This window comes from Gouania willdenowi, chromosome 1 (genome assembly GCF_900634775.1).
Source record: "Gouania willdenowi chromosome 1, fGouWil2.1, whole genome shotgun sequence".
NCBI lineage: Eukaryota > Metazoa > Chordata > Actinopteri > Blenniiformes > Gobiesocidae > Gouania > Gouania willdenowi.
In genome coordinates this window covers 26,355,912-26,370,086 of record NC_041044.1, presented here as the reverse complement: position 1 = coordinate 26,370,086, position 14,175 = coordinate 26,355,912, and the positions used below count along the sequence as shown (strand labels likewise).

At 39.7% G+C, this 14,175-nt stretch overlaps 1 protein-coding gene across 12 annotated transcripts in view; it reads right to left on the bottom strand.

The window, feature by feature from the left end:
- nfixa (nuclear factor I/Xa) overlaps positions 1-14,175 on the bottom strand; it is a 110,957-nt gene that overhangs the window by 38,877 nt on the left and 57,905 nt on the right. The gene's annotated exons all lie outside the window — the stretch shown is intronic.

The window sequence follows — 14,175 nt, the reverse complement described above, 5'->3', positions numbered from 1 at the left end:
GCCATAGTTCATGGGGTTCACTATGAGTCTGAGAGGCAGTTATGTCTGGGCCAAATTAAAACAAAGCAATATATTCCAAATGTTAATAAACAGCAAATTGTACTTCAACAAAGCAACAGTGCAGTGCTACAGTCTCTTCATTTGAAAATCCAAATATTGAAAAAGCACTAAAATATCTCCAGAAAGTATTGAGCCTGTTTCTTTGTTCTTTACTGCGAGGAGCTGACGTAAAAGGCCAATCCTTCCAAGAGTGGATGTAGAGTAGCAGCACTTAAACAAAACGTCTACAATGAGCAACAAAAACACCACAGCCAAATCAGAATGTACATACAACTCCCAACACCTTGGCCCCCAACTGTTCTCAGCACAGAGGGAATGGCTTTTGATTTGGTTGTGACTGGCAGCTCATGTAAACACTGCATCAGCTAGTGAGTGAAAGGGAAAACCGGGGAGAGACTTGAACGCTTGCCAAAAGCTGCAAAGCCAAGTTTGGCCCTATAGCACTTGGTGCGAGTGCATATGTGATGAAAAGAGGGGTTGTGTGTGCTTGCAGGAGTGTGTGCATACAGTACCTAAGCACGTGTGCCTGTGTGTAACCCATTTACGTAACAGCCAGGGTCTCTGGGTTCAACCAAATTTAAAGACTGAGCAAGCATAAATGCACACAGTAAAGTAAGAGGAGGAAGGAGGTGTACCTTAGTGGGGGATTTAAGGGGGGGGTCATAGAGCCTGAAGTCTGGACTAAATAAGGCAAAATAATTAAGGAAAGTCAATAACAATGCATGAGGGAAAATGTGAGCTTGTGTTAAAAGTAAAGGAAGTGAAAAGGGTTCCATACGATTCTTTGTTTTCAAGGACACATAGGAAAAGTGCAGAAACAAAGCAACAGGCAGCTGACAAAATTAAGGAAGTTTGACAAAGCAGTAGCTAAGCACGCTTTTGAGTCCAGTCATAGGGCTGCTTGAGCCACATTGTAAATACATTAGCAAACTAAGATGTTGCTCTTGATATTAGGTGCGGATGCACAATCAGACAGTGACAATTGTGAGAAATTGTGCGTTGAACAAATGATCAGGAATAAAGTTGGTAAACTCAGGAGGAAAAAGGGCCAGAGAAGACAAAAAGCATGAAAAGTTGACAGAGACTGAGAAAACAAGATCAAGTGGAAAGAGAGAGAAATAGAGAAAAAGAGTGAAGCATGAAGGCTTGTTTCTGGTGGGACTCCAAGAGCCAGCATCTGTTTGGCTTAGGCTCAGAAAAGTCTAGTGTTTCACCCTGCAGTGCCCGGGGAAATGCTATTCCAGGCTGCGAGGGCTTCTATGAAAAACAGCTTTATGTGGAAAAGGGAAAACGAAGGGAATGGGATAAAGTGGGGCAACAAGGGAAGGAAGGAGTGCAAGACACAGAGGAAGGAGGAAGAGAGAGAAAAAGTCAACAGTGTCTGAATAAGACGATGACTAGCATAGAAAGAATCCAGTTTTCAGAAATTATCAAAAATGACAACAAAGAAAAAAAAAAGTGAGAGAAAGCTCAGTTTAACTAAGGGTCACTTTCTCGTCTCTAAATTACACCCGTTTATAAACTTTACCACAAAACAGCCTCTGCTTATTTAAAACTAAAATAAACACATACACATGCATGCACAAACACAAACAGATAATTTGTTTGGTCTCTCCTCAACATCTGGGCGGGACAGCTGTGTTGTGCCTCTCAGCCCTGGGCCTTCTCACCTGTCAGTCAGACGGCTGGAAGTCCCAAAGGGACAACAAACAGCTGGCAGGCAGGTGCCACTGCTACTCACCCTCCAAACCACACCTGTGTGTGTTTGTACGGAGAAGCATATTTCTCAGCTGATAACACGCTCTGCCTTCATCTTGCATGGACAGGCACTACAAACATCGACGAGCATCTCTGGTGGTTTCATCTCACGGAGAAATGCAAAATTTGGCTTTGGATGAGTTTGTGGATGGAAAGCTAAAGCACTCTATGGAAGCAAAGGACGATATGATGTATGATTTTAGTAACTGTGTGTGTTATGGGGGGCAAGGCAATAAAATAGGACCTTGTACTTAATGAAAAGCAGGAACATTTTCTCCCTGAAAAAACTGTGAAGAATTGCAAAGTTTACAAGAGCTGATTGACAAAGACAGATGTGGAGGGGAAAGACAGATGGATGATCACTTGAAGAAAGAGGGAAAATAAACATTCATGAGTTAGAGCATGATAGCAGAAAAGGAGAAAATGTGTTTTTGCTTTCTGGATATTGATCTACAAACCATTTTTCAAAGTCATTTTTCAGGGTTTTTTCCTTTCATATTTTTATGTAAATGTAAACTAAAACAGGATTACATTTTGGACAGTTATGTGTACATCTATGGAAAACTCATCCCTTTCCCTCTACAACTCTTACTCCATGTAGATCCTGCTAGAACAGATAAGCCTGTTCTATCCCTATGATCAGATTTGAGGGGATTTCAGTCATTTTAGGGCATTTCACTTGTCCATCCCGGATTGGTGTTTGGTAAATCAGCTCTGAAAACCAACAAACTCACTCATTAAGCTCTGCAGGGTAAGCCGAGGACAGACCAGAGACAGACAGGAAGACACACAGTGGACAGAGAGACACAATAACTAAACAGCCTAAACAGTTTAGGGATTTCATTGGGTATAGACCTTTCTTTGACCTGGGTGGGTCAACATTAAACTTTCACAAGTGTATAGAAAATAGCTATATCTTTTTCCATCAATTACAATGACATCAAAGCTATTTCATTTTTGTAAAAAAAAAAAAAAAAAAAAAAAGGAATTTAATTATTTATATTTTTTAAGTATAATTTAATTTCAGTTTTGTCCCTGCTTTTTATTAAGGCTAAAGGAACACTATTGCAAAAATGCAGGTATATCCCATTACTCACACTAACTTGATATTCACCTATTAGAATTGCAGAATTTCTTTTTTCATTGTGGATGTTATGACTAAGTTGACATATTGTCAAATACAATGTTGTGTACATTCGATAAATTTCAAACAAACTGCGGCAGGTGGTCATCAAGTTACAACAAGATAATCCATTGTTGCTTTTAATTGTAAAGACTAGTGCTGCAGTGCCCGCAGGAAGTATCTGTTGCTATTTACAGGATTCAGTTTAATATTGGCAAATGACACACACACACACACACACGCACCTCGGCAAACAGAACAGGCTTCACCGGGGCATGAAGCAGCAGAGCTTTACAAATGATGCGCGGATCATTATAAAGTTAATTTTTTCACTCAACGTCCTGAATAGTGGCGATAGAACTGCTGTTGAATTAACCGCTGGCTTTGATTGACCAAAGTACGGACTCTATCTTTAGCGATGAGAGCGAAGCAGTGTGTTATTGTCGAGCTGCTGCTTCAAAACTACAAACAAAACTAAAGCTGCAAGCAGCGTTGAACGGGCCCTCGCAACCACGCATGTCGGGACGTGGTGCACGTTGAGGTGTGTTGCATGTCAGGGTGTGGCAGAAATTTTAAAGTGTTGAGACGTAGCTGACCATTTTCAAGGATTATATCACAAACTTTCCTGCAATGTTCTGTGCAAACATAATGCCTATGATTTCCTTTTACCAATAGGTGGCGCTATGACTATGAATAACGGTTGGGTTAAATCATAATTCATATTTTGGGATACAAATGATTATTATCTAAAATTATTTAGCATATACTTAGCTCTACAAACTCTTCAAAGCCAGCAAAGGTTCATCAGTCCGACCTCCACAGTCACAGCTCAGAAGGGTTTGGTGAATTGGAAATGAGAAGGCAACAGAAGGCCTTACAGTTTTGATTATGTCTATTATTCATGTTATCGTCATAGTCTGTTGCGAGTTATGAACATGTCGAGCAGCTTCATGTGTAGCTACACGCTAGCGGTTGAAGCTCACTGTTTATATTTGATTATGTTTACCAAGCGGAGGATGCACACAGGCAACATCGGGGGCAGCTAAATGGCTGCAGCTATTCTCAGGTAAAGACAGGAACATCCAAGCCTGATGTATGTGTGTTTTTTTTTTTTTTTGCAGATTAAAAAGAGAGTTAAAACCCTACGCTGGTTGGAAAACACTGTCGGGGCCGACATCACACCGTAGGGAATCAAAATTAGACAGTAGGGGGCCCCTACACTCAACAGCGCTGGCGAGAACCCTGCAGATATACAATGAGTATACCACCCCAAGAACGTCTTGCTTTGAACGCAAACTTATTTTTTATCCATGTAGCCCCGCTAATGAGCTGGCCATAAATATTACCCTGTATTTAGGCTTTGGGAGTAGATAATTAATCATTGAATACGCTACAAGAAAAACACAATCAAAGAGACTGAAGAATTTATTGTTGATTGCTACTGATACAGATGTGATACATAAGATAGCACATATAAATAAAAGGTGACTGTCCATCCAGTGGCTGTAGTGGCCACTCACAGGTGTGTTCATTAAATGCTGACTTCTTTTGTAGATCTACAAACAGACCATCAGTCAAACTGAGACGATAAAAAAGGAGAAAACACCCTCATCACCACAGATCAGGACATTCTCCATTTCCACAAAAGCAGGGGCTACTCACGCTATCTCTAATAAACACATCCACACTGCTCCATTCAGTTTCTCCTCCACCACTGCTTTATCCATCAAACTGCAAATCTCCAAGCACAGTGAGTGCTTGATCTTACAAGTGCATTAGCGTTATCTTTGCTTGTACAGCTCTGTTATGGCCTTCACAGTCTGTGAGGAGGAGATCATGGTAGAACGGACATCATTTAACACAGCGATTTTTTTATTTTATTTTGCCAGCACACCAAAGAAGAAACCTTTCCAAGAAAAATTACAACTTAAAACAAAATTATTTAAGGTGTACTCAATGCTCATATGTTTACTACTATTCAATATAAGATGATATATGTGGATCCCCAAGGTGTAAATTCAAGGCATCTAAAGGAAGAAAACAGAAAATTAAAAAAATTTACCAGCATTTTATATTATTGATCATCTGCTGCCTATTGTCTTTTCAATCAGTAACGGCATAGTAATATAACGACAGTTTATCACATACACGCAAAGATTTAAAAACTGCATTTTGCAGGTTTAAAAACAAATTCTTTAAAGAAATGTTTTTTTTTTCACGTATATTCTCTAATAAAGTTTTTCTGGCACTCTGCCACTCTTATGCCTTTTATTGTTCAATCAGTTATTTCCCTGGTACTTTACCGTATGGTATGAGTGTCTTTGCAACACTACTGCTTACTCACTTGATTTAAAAGCATGCACGTATACACTTGCACAATGAAGGAGAAAAGTTAGAAGAAATAATTTCAGCTTCAGAGGGAAGTAAAGATGCTCAGATACTCTCACTTGCTCAAAACATATGGGCTATAGCATAAATTAGATGACTGTTCTAATGAGCGCGAAGGGTACTGCTACATTCTAATAGTCTACATCAGTCATCAGCTCCCAGAGAAGACAGCACTATGATTTCATTTTTCAGCAGCCTTGGTCAGAGGGTTTCTCCCTTTCCTGCAGTTATCTTCCACCCTGCTTTCCATCACTCTGTGTGTTCTAACTTTCCAAACTTCCCGTCAGTTACCAGCCAGCTTTATCTGCTCTGTTCATCTCTTCCGTTAAGGAGGTAAAGGTTTAACTAGAGTTTCTTTCTTTTGTTTGTGCGTCAAAAGTACTCAACAGATTTTTACCACATTACAGGAACCCTATCTCCCATCATTGGCGATAATTCAAAAATTCATATCTCATTTTGTCAATGACTGGTTTTCATGAAATTTGATTCAGTTATGTTGAATTGGTTCCTTTCCTCGACCAAGGTCCATCTGGATCGGATCTGGATTGCACATTTCATCACGATTTTTCTGAAAAAAATGGGGTTGCCCAATACATTTGGACCTACTGTATCGTTATTAATGGGATAGAAATTTCTTCCAAGCTTTTAAAGTGGGGATGATCATGGAACCATGATCAGGATCACTGACCCAGAAAACTGACAATATCTGACAAATAGGATGTATAGCACTGGGTGGAGGTTTGCGCTCTCTGAGTGCTCTGGCTTATTTTTGATACCTTCATCAGATATATACAAAGAAAACTTCCCCTTTGATTTCACTTCATGCAAGCTTTTCCTGAGTAGACAACTTTGATAATGTCCATGTCTAGTGCCACATGTATACAAATATAGATGTGTTTGTAGGCCTATACATGAAACCTATTCCTTTCTCTATCTAAAACTTAGTGGGAAAACCATGTTGAAATGGGTGTCTTTGAAAAACCAATTCAAATGTTATGAGACTTAAAAGAAACAAAATAGCCTGAGACATAATGAATTAGACTAGCTGTGTATCTGTCACAAAGTAAAACTGTAATGGCCCTCATTGTGCAGATGCTTTGTGACAAGAGTCAACAAAATACTGAAAAAAAATAATAATAAATGTGAAGATATATATTGAAATTTCAATGCTACGTTAGAGTTTGCTGTGACATCACATTGATGCACACGACCACTCACCCCAATTGAAATCAATGTGCATGATCAATAAGCCCGTGTCAGAATGGTTCATCTCAGGCTGAATGGTGGTCAGTGCTCTGTATGAAATTACGAGTTCAGCAAAGGACAGCACAAAACTATGAAGCCATGATGAGCTCTTGTTTAGGCAAAACAGCCGCAGATCCTGCTCCTGCTTTGGCTTCTTCATAGCCGATAGTGATTATTTGGGCTTATTGACAAGCTAATGGTGAATCAGGGGTATGAGAGATTTTTTAGAGAGGATTACTGACTGAACTACATTGAATATAAAGATTATGATGGCAGCCACAGTGATGCTGATGATGGGGCAAAGCTAATCACTTCAGGGTCAGAAGAAACACTGCAGGGGCCAGGAGAGATACTCCTAAATACACAGCCATTTTATTGGTTTAGTTCAAACTAGATTTACCCACCTTTAATAAAATACAACTATTATAAGAACACTACAGATCAAGTAATTCAAATTAAAAACATAACTGTTCGGGTCGCTCAAAGAGAACAAAATCATTTCTCTGCATAAAAATGTAGGATTAATTTTTTTGCCTCAGGTGAATGTGTCAGCGCGTGTATTGGCCTGAGCAGCAATGGACTGGTGGTCGGCTCATAGCGCCCTGTGTCAACCCGTTCACACTTTGATAAGGTAACAGAAGTTCAGTACTCGTAATTGTAGCAAAGTTCAGCATTTGCGACTAAGAAACCCTCGTCCCAGATTAAACTGCTATTCTTACTGTCTGCCTTTTTTTTTTAACTTGATGAATCACAAGTACGTGAATGAAAGATAGACAAATGGCTCATGTTCTTTGAGGAAGAGTGAACTGACTAATCGAAGCAAAAACACACACCAGTGCTTTGCCGGATTGGGCTGAGACATCAGAGCCCTTCAAAGACAAGGTGGAGTGACTCTCTCAGATTAACTCTTCTTGGGTTTTTAAGCAACACTGACAGATGCATACCCCTCCACGCTTCCATTTGTCAGAGATCTATTTCTGCACTTAAAAAAAGACTCTCACTGACATACACACCCATGCACATGCTTACGCACACTCTCGCTAACGGCTTACGATACCTTTGTCACCTCCCACACATCGGTTATCTCCAAGGACACAAAACCCACAAGATCCTCTACCCAATTTCCATGCATGCAGCCTAAATGGAGCTGTAAGCTAGCATTAAGCCTGACAGGGAAAAAGGGAAACTGAAAAAATAAAAAATAAAAACTGCTGAATTAAAAAAAAAAAAAAAAAAAAAAAAGATATACAGAGTAAAGTAAAGAGAAACGGAGGGGAAAGAGAGCAGAAACAGGAGGAGGATTTCTATTTAACGCAATGACTTTCATCTCTGCTTTACAACATACTTAGGCATGGTTTTCAGAGAAGGTACGCACACTCTGGAATGTGCAGATGAATGCTGCCCCCGCCCCCCAACACACACACACAGACAAAAAAAGACACAATGAATCCTCTGTACATTCTGCACCAGGAGTACATAGACAAAAAAGTACTACAATCCCTTCCAGATTTAAGAATGCCTGGTCGCTCGCCAGGGTATCTGAAATAATACTCTGCAGCTCACAATACTTTATGTAACATTTTTTTAAACAGAGATTAGAGGTGATCTCCTTTCACTTTTAATGCTCCAACTAGCCTGATCGGTGTATCTGTAGTTTGAACTGGGTGCAAGCCAGGAAAGAAACCATAGGCAGCCCTGGGCAACAATCCAAGATGAAAATGCATAGCAGGATACTTCAGAAATAGATACACATTCTGACTTAAGCTTCCAGTTGAGTAATGTTTTTAAATACCTTATCAGTGGATATGGTATGAGTCACACAGTAGATGTTCTTTATATTTGACAGGGCCCCTAATGAAGCATGCATTCAAAGGGAAAGATTTTTACATTCCCTCAATGTTCCCAAGTTTAAATGCAGAAAGCCAGTATTTAGGCAGTAATCACAGTCCAACTCATGGTGGTTTTAATGTTTTATAAACTTTTCTTTTCAAAAGTTTAAAAAGTGGTAAACTATGCACAACGTCACAGAAGTAGAGAGACGCAGTGACACGACAATGGCTGGAGAAGTCCCCAGGAATACCTCACACTTGTTCGTCCCAAACCCAAAAAGTCACAGACTTTCCACTGTGGCTTTAAAACTCCCACTTTGTCCATTACTGACTGATCAACAACAGAAGGAAACACTTTCTTTCCCACTCCATCTCCACACCTCCACTTCTATGAAGAGCCTGTGGGCTTTTGGTGCAACTCAGTTGAAAAGTCTGTGTGCAGCAGCTGCACTGGATGGTTCTCGCTGCCAAGACGGCTGGACCAGTCTACCTTTATATACTGCAGCCAGCTTCAGGGGGGTTCACACTGTTATCTTAACAATATGTTTTTATTTTAGGGTGTTTTTATTTACAGCACATGGAAACACCTTGATAAGTGACAGAATAACAAATGTGCTTTGAGAATGAGCTAGATCAACAGAATTCTGTTCATTTGATCAAGTTTGAATTTTAAATGTCTGTTCCAACATGCCTAATCCAGACCATTAGTCCTTCAGCATTGTGACACATTTATTAGATCCGGACGTGTTGGAGCAGGAAGGCGTTTAAAACTAACAGGACTGCAGGTGTCCAGGAAAAGGTTTGGACACCCTTGGCCTAGATGCAAGGCCAAATTATTAAAAATTAACAATTTTCTTTTTATCGGGCAAAATTTCACACTGGCTGAGTTTTCTCCAATGTCAAAAACAGCTGTGGGGATGCAAATTCTTTATGAAGTAAATTCATATAATTCGTAAAACTGACACCTAGAATCATCTCAACATGGTACATATTTAAGGGCCTTTCCATCGCAGCCACTTTTCTCCAAAGCTAAAAAATTCCCTGAAACAACTGTTTTTTGGCAAGGTTGACAGGACTAATGTATGACAGAGGCTTCTTGAACCGTGGCTCAGTGGGTCGTCCAATAACCGAAGGGTTGGGGGTTTGAATTCTGCTCCATCCAAATCTTTGCCGTTGTGTCCTTGGACAAGGCACTTTACCCACATTGTTAGTATGAATGGGTATGAATTGTGCATGAATGTTGGTGATGGTCAGAGGTCAGTTGTAGGCGCAAAATGCCGGCCACACTTCTGTACCACCACTGATGTGAGTGACTGGTGTGAACGAATAATGGTTTCTGTAACTTCTGTAACGCACTTTAAGTCTCTTTGATAAAAGCGCTATATAAATCCAAACCATTATTATTATTATTATTATTATTGTCATTCGACAAGCAAGGGGATCAACCACTGGATAAACTAAAAGGTTTAGACATTTCTGCCCATTGTTGATGATAATCAAGTCCTGTGCGTTTATTTTGCTGACGTTTAAGTCAACAGGCAACAGGTCAAATACAGTCCTGGGGAGATAATTACCTCAAACCTAAAACAATTAAAATACTCTGGGGAAAACATTTTTTCAGAAAAGTCACACAAGCAGTGTTTTTACGACTGTTTTTACGTGTTTTTTAAGGAAACACATATTGTGAGAAGATACTATCTCCTCGAGGAAACCTGCAGCCTTTCTATAGCTTGGGAACAACTTCACTTACTGCATTATTACTGCAAACTCATCGCATAAAATATCTGGTAGGGTAATTTATATCTACCATTACTGCATCCAGGTCAGCTTTGTTTTCCATAAATTAACTCACTGGACTTTGAACAATCGCATAGAAATTTCGACATTAGGAAGCAGTGTTTAAAACCTCAATAATGACACATTTGAATATTAGAAGGTTTATCCATGAATCCAGCCCATCTTTATCTGGCATCAACAGTGGACGGTCTGTATATTCTCTGCCCTTTTCCTGACCCAGTCTATCACAGAGGAAGGAGCGATTAGCAGGACTGTAGTGGCAGGAGCCCACCTGCTCTGACTCAATAGAAGCCCTCACATAGCCAGCTCGCCAGAGTCAACAGAATTTTAATCACATACACAAAGACACACTTGCACGGACAAAGGCACATGTACACACAAAGACACATAAGTGCTTACGGTCCTCGCACACACTTAATGCAAACAGAAAGGCTTCCTCACACATACTCACTCACTGAATCTTTTATCCTCGCAGATAGATAAAATGAGGAAGGAGGCAGATGATTGATAAAGCTCAGACAGGGAAAGAGAGAGGAAGGAAGGAAGGGAGAGGGAGAGTTTCCTGGATAGAAGGCAGACAGGATATGGCCAAGGAGGGGAAACACAGGGTGGCTTGTATCAAGCAAAGGTTGTGTCCTTACAGGGACTGTGAACTAACTCATGTCGCACAGAGCGGGATCAAGCACGGCTACTTCCTGGTGTACAGCACACTGGAGTGGAAAACACGTTGCACAGAAGCAACAACTTCCACCACTTTGACACTGGCAGATAAAAACAACAAGTTTCAGCTGTATTCATTCCCATGGCGTATGCAAACAGACAATTACATCATGAGTGTACATCCTAAACGTTGCTTGCAGGTGGCCGTTTAGCTTAGTAATGATATACAGTTTTTGTGTTTCAACCCTGGAGGAGTCGACAGTAACAGGATCGCTCTTCTTTTTCGCCTTCTAAGCCTCTTTTTTTCTAGGCGAGACGGTTTTGTTGACTTCTTTTCTTCAGCCTCCTACCCCTTTTATCTCTGTCTGCTCTCTTTCTCTCTTTTTTGTCTCTCACCCCCTTGGCACAGTCTGGGTTGTCAGGCCTGTAATAGAGCTGCTATTGTTTGAACAGGGAAGCAAGAGGAACTGTACCCTGTTAACCCACCTCTTTCTCTACACATGTTTGTGCATATGTTTTAGGAGGTCATCATGTGCGGTCGGTTATGTATATACTGCATGGCTGTCCGCCTGCATGTGTGCGCGTGTGTGTGCATGAATACATACAGTAAGTGTGTGAGTGAATGCACAACCGCGACGCTCCATTAACTCTAGTGGTGACGGGCCTTTGATGTTGCCACCGCTCCCAAATCTAAACACTAAAGGTGGGAGTCAGGTGATGCCAAAGGGGAAAGGAGTAAATGCTTTGCACAAAGCTCAGGATCAGCAGGTGTAACTGACAAAAACTTTCCTTGAATCAACAGGTTAAAAAAAATACAGGAAAACATGTACCCAAGCTAGATGTTTAAATACTACCCTGCCTGCTTATCTTAATCTGTGTAACAAGGTGATGGAACTGATGTCAGCTTCAGAGCCTGGGGCAGAATATAGACAGATTTTCAGTTCATCTCAGGACTAATGTGAACACGTTTATGTTCAGAGCTTCACAATTATTGCTTGAGGAACAACCAAGTAACTCAGAATCAGAAATGTTTTATTGGCCAAGTACAGTTTTTAAGACAGCACAAGGAATTTGACTTGGTAGTCGGTGTGCAAAACAGTGGGGTTCAGTGGGTGACTGGGGCTGTGGTCATGTGGATGGTGGCAGAAGGAAAGAAGCTGTTTTTGTGTCTGGAAGTTCTGGTCCTAATGGACCGAAACCTCCTTCCAGAGGGAAGAGATTGAAACAGTTTGTGACCAGGGTGGGAGAGGTCGGCCACAATCTTTCCTGCACACCTCAGAATCCTGAAGGCGTACAGGTCCTGGAGGGAGGGCAGATAGCAGCCGAATCCAAAATTGTTGTGCTTTTTGTTGGTTATAGCAGTGGTTCTCAAACTTTTTTGGCTCAAGTACCCCCTTTCTCGTATTTCTGAATCCAAGTACCCCCTTATGTCAGACAACAACATTTTACTCAGAATTTTGTGTACACACATTTTATAGAATCTCATTTTGTAAATAAGTGGAATGAAACAGTATTTAGTGCCTCCTGAATAGATTTATTTCAATAGTTTTTTTCTAGTCATCTCCCTCCTGATGTAAGACCAAGACTGAGCCTTGTATTTCCAGTTCATGTAGATCAATTTGTGTCATTTTTTGTGTTCTTGGTGTCATTTTGTTGTTATCTGTCTGTTCTTTTTATTATTCTGTATATTTTTCTCTTCATTTGTGTGTTTTTGTTGTCATTTTTGTGTGTTGTTGGTATTATTTAAAGTACTTTATCTCAGTGTGTGTGTGTTTTTAGTGTTGTTTGGTTATTTCTTATGTCATTTTGTATGTTTCTCTGTTATTTTTGTGTATTTCTTAGTGATGCTGTGTGTATTTCTCTCTCATTTTGTGTGTCTTTGTAGTTGTTTTGTGTGTTGCTGGTAATAGTAAGTATTTTTCTCACTTTGTGCATGTGTTTTTGGCATCATTTTGTTGTTGTTTGTATGTTTTTTGTATTATTCAGTATATTTTTGTCTTAATTTGTGTGTTTTTGTAATATAAACATTATAAAACCCCATATTATCAATGCTTTCATTTGTTAATTTTTCTCTCTCTCTCTCTCAAGTACCCCCTTTAGTGCCACCGCATACCCCCATTTGAGAAACGCTGGGTTACAGCATATTGTATATGAACACCATAGCTTCACATGCCAATGTTATGTTAAAGAAAGACAAGCACATGCACTATTTATAATAATGCTCCGTTGCTTTTAGCTCATTAAAGAATTGTCATCTTTAACAACATAAAATAAGGAAACCTTTGTTTTATTTTTAGTAGTTATCAAAGAAACCGGCTGTGCTGAGTTTATAATACAAACTTAAAATTGGCAGATAACCTTGTAACGAAAATAAGCTATCAATATTTTCACCATCTGCCATCTTCTTTAGAAGTAAATTAATAAATTGATAAGACAGCTTGCTCTGTTACTACTTATGAGTTTATAGCAGACCGTCAATTCTTGGCATGCTGATGATATCCAATACCTGTCTATAAAAGAATGGTAACTAAACTGAAAAAAAAAAAAAAAAATACTTTATTAGGTCATAGGACTGATAACTTTCACCGAATATTTTCTCTGTACACCAGCCCTAATGATTAAATTCACTAACATTGTTTGAAGTCCACTTTTTGTAGGAGGCCTTGACATATATATTACAATTTTTCGTCTTCATCAAAGAGTTGCGATTAATGACACTTAATGAGCTTATAATTTATTGTACGTCAATTTTAGAAAAGCACTGCGGGGCACTGGGTGTGGTGGCATCATCATCGTAGCACAAGAAGACTTTGAAGTTCAAAAAAGACGCTCTGCAAAGTTTTGCATTCTGAGAGAAGCTCTGACATGTGTTTTCCATTTTGTCATCACACAGGGGAAGATTTATGACAAAACCCCTCAACGTCTAATCAGAGGAGTATTATGTGTTCATGAATTTTTATGTATTTTATCTGCTGTCTGAAAAAGTGCTCGCTTAGCTCTTTCAGGTCATGTGTGTGTATCTGTGTATGTGTGAATACATTTATGAGTGATAAGAGCTCTGGCAATTGGTGAGCAGGTTTATTAAAAACTGATGTATCTCTGGATTTTCTCAGAAACCGTTGCAGCTGGGGATCAGCCTGTGATGAATCCAAAAAGTCAAGTGAAAAATTAAGAGTTTGAGGTTTGATGAAATACTGATAGATAAAGATGAAAAATGCATTAGCATTCTGAAAAAGGGAGGTAAGGTGAAAGCTGAAATTGGTCTGGCATTCTTTTACTTCACTTACTATTTGACTCTTCATCCCTTGCATTCAC